Genomic DNA, 3,519 nt, shown 5'->3' with positions numbered 1-3,519 from the left:
GAAATTAACTAAGCTATATTAAAAAACTATGTGAGATTTAATTAATCTCCTAAAATCTAATTAAACCTAAAATCCTAACATTTCTAACTAAGCTCTAAAGTTTTTACAAGAAATCTAATATCCTAATCAAGACAACTTTATACTCTAAATCACCCTAATTGGTATCTAATTAGACAAGCTAGTCCCCTAATTGCCTAATCACCAAGTTTAAAAACTAAAAAAAAAAGATTAACAAAATATTCAAAAGGAAAAGGGCTTAGAACCTGGAACTGATGGTGTGGACAGCAGTGGGCGGAGGCCCACACTCTTCAGGGCCCAAACTTTCTAATGGAGTCCAATGGAATAATATGAAAAAGGAGGTTGGAGTTATGGTCCATGGGTGCGAATAAGAAACTTGGGCCTCAGACTCAAGCGTGAGAGACCCAATGGTGAACCCAACCCATGGGTAGTCAAAACTCCAATTCAGCAGCCATGTTCAATCCTTCAACCATCTCCATGTGCTTCCTCCGATTCCTTCGACAAACACCCAAACACAGACTCCACAGCGAAGAACGAAAGTAACAAATTCTCCAATCCCTAAAATCGTCCTATTCGAAGCAACTCGAATCAACATCCACCGTGCGCGTCACGTTCAAGCATCTCGATTCGGCGGAAGAATCACCAAAACCGAATTGTGAACGGATGACAAATCTTATCCATTCTCTGCTTCAATCTTTCCTTCTTCTTCTCCAAACCGTCGAGACCGTGTGCACCTCACTTGGAGTTCATGAATTATTCCGTGATCGGAGACACAATCTGGTATTGCAACACGGAAGAATCATTGGTTGGCAGAAAGAGAGCAAATGAAGGCTAAGTGGATTGGAATCCGATGCGGTGGCTCGGGTGTCATCAACGATATTCGCATGTGATTCTCCTCTTTTCCGGTGTTGCTTTGATTCAACGAGCACCTTGTCTCGGAGTTCTCAAATCCACGAATCTCCTTGGCTTAGTCGAGAATCTTGAAGCCCCGAAACGAACCTGAAATTCGATTACGAACAGGTACGATCCTCCACTTTTGATTCGATTTGCTTCTCTCTTCTTTCAATTTGCTTCGAGTTGATTCTACTATGGCATTTGTTTTGCGCGATGTTGTTGTGGATGTGAGGTCGCGGTTGCAATGTTGGGAGCAAATTCTCGGTTGACTGTCGAATGTGAAGCAGAAGGAGGAAGATTGAAGAGTGAAACAGAATGGAGGTTGAACATAGTGAAGCTTGAACCGAATGAGGATTGAAGGTATTGAGTTCTTGAAGAGGAAGCTTGGGGCTTGAAGAAGATGAGGGTGAAGAATGTGACTTGCAAAAAAATGAAGAATCTCCTGAGAATGAGATTGGTAAGGTCTATATATAGACTTCTCTCCCTCAATTCTGTTAGAGATGGTGAGCTGTTAGTTATTTTGTTATGAGTCAGTTTTTTTTTCTGTTGGAATTGGTTAGTTACAACTTCTGTTGGTTGGTTAGGAAGTTCGTTGTTATAGTTATTGAATGTTAGACTGTTAGTATATAAGATGAACTTGTTGGAATAGTTTGGAAATTGACAATTTTGCATTGCCATTAAAACTAGTGTTACCATGTTATCATGTTGTAACTATTAGTTAACAAATGATTGTAACTATTAGTTATCACATGTGAATATCGTTGATGACACCCGAGGAGAATCACATGCGAATATCGTTGATGACACCCGAGGAGAATCACATAACCGGAAAAGAGGAGAATCACATGCGAACATCGTTGATGACACCCGAGCCACCGCATCGGATTCCAATCCACTTGGCCTTCATTTGCTCTCTTTCTGCCAACCAATGATTCTTCCGTGTTGCAATACCAGATTGTGTCTCCGATCACGGAATAATTCATGAACTCCAAGTGAGGTGCATACGGTAACTATTAGTTATCACATGTTGTGATGAGCTTGGTTATGACATCAATTATTCAAACCTTGTTATCATGTTGTAACTATTAGTTAACAAATCTGTTATATCAATTGGTAAATTTGGAATTGAATATTTAGAGGAGAAATTGAATTGGTTAATGTTAATTTGATGGGAATGTGGAAATTTGGAATGGAATATTTAGAGGAGAAATTGAATTGGTTAATGTTAATTTGATGGAAATGTGGAAAACTAGTTAGCTTAGTAACTGAGTTGTTATTCTCTATTAAACACACTACTTAGTGGTGATGTTAAGTTTAGTTAAGTGATGCACTACAAATGAAATTTAATTGAAATGATGATGACTTTGCAATATGAATTGTTATGCTTATACTTCCATGGGTGATTATTTATGTCATATTGCAGGTTGTTATGCATTAATAAAAGTGATGATATCGTTCATATGAAATGCTGCAGAATGGTGATATATTGGCTAATGTGACTTGGTCAGACTGATGAAGATTGGATGGTTTGAGTCTTGATGGTTAAGTAGTTTTGACTTGATGTTTTGTTGGATTTTCATGGCATTTATCCTGACTTAGTCTGGCAGCATATGTCTATTACAGTTCTGTGCGCTTCAGTTGCTGCAGGGTTTATATTCTTGGTTTTGCTTGGCTGCTACATGATTGAAGCCATGTGGTGTAAAGGATACTACTTTGGACCGTATGCAATGTTGTAGGTATGTCCAAGTCCTGATGGTTACCAGGTTAAGGTTTTGCAGCTTTTGTCTTGGTCGAAGCATGGAGCCTTGGCCTTGAAGTGCATTGTGTATCGTTCTGACCATGTGTAGCTCTGTTTTAGATTGCTAGGCTTGCATTGTTACTGCATGATGTGTGACCTATTACCTTGTGTATTGTTTTTCTTGAACATGTGAATGATTGGCTTTGTAGGATAGCATGCACACAAGTGACTTCAAGGCTTGACAAAATTGAATTGAAAAAAAAAGATGCAAGTAAGTTAAGAATCACATACCTTTTTAGGGTTTAGGATGTAAGATGGGGTTGGTTGACTTTGGTAAACTGGTTGACCAAAAAATCAACTGTTGACCAAAAAGTCAAGTTTTGTAAAAATTGCATTTTTATTTTCTTTTGTAATGGACTATGTAAATGCTTATTTTCATGAATGAAATGACTTTATTTGAATAGAATGCACATTGTGATTAAATGTAAACAACTTGATTTCAAACATGAACTTTGCCTTACAAAACCAAGTTTGAGCCATGATCTTTAAAAACATTTGAATAATCAAGACCGTGTATACATGATAACACATGAATTAAATGGACTACAACAAATGGATGAATTAAGGATTAATGGCCTACAATGCACTAATGAAGCACAATGGACACAAATGAAAACAATGGGCCAAAAGACCAAGAACCAATGCATTCATAAATTGTGACTCATTGACTTATTAACTTGAAAGCATCATAGGATTAGGATCAATGGATTAGGAATGGCCAAATGGAATGCACATGTACAGATGCTTGATCAAAACCTTAGATCAGATGAATCCCCAAGTATGTAGATATGTAAGTCAAGTGACAACTT

At 37.7% G+C, this 3,519-nt stretch overlaps 1 long non-coding RNA gene across 2 annotated transcripts; it reads left to right on the top strand.

The window, feature by feature from the left end:
• The first annotated feature begins 307 nt into the window (after positions 1 to 307).
• LOC127091066 (uncharacterized) lies at positions 308 to 3,116 on the top strand. 2 transcript variants are annotated; one of them, XR_007791870.1, is made up of 2 exons: positions 308 to 1,909; positions 2,336 to 3,116. It is a non-coding gene; the product is annotated as an uncharacterized LOC127091066 (long non-coding RNA). The 2 variants fall into 2 exon arrangements; XR_007791871.1 differs by having other exon boundaries at positions 308 to 1,918.
• Positions 3,117 to 3,519: the final 403 nt, after the last annotated feature.

This window comes from Lathyrus oleraceus, chromosome 6 (assembly GCF_024323335.1).
Source record: "Lathyrus oleraceus cultivar Zhongwan6 chromosome 6, CAAS_Psat_ZW6_1.0, whole genome shotgun sequence".
Taxonomy (NCBI): domain Eukaryota; kingdom Viridiplantae; phylum Streptophyta; class Magnoliopsida; order Fabales; family Fabaceae; genus Lathyrus; species Lathyrus oleraceus.
Note: the sequence above shows the minus strand (reverse complement) of the source record. Positions and strands in the feature narration are given on the sequence as shown.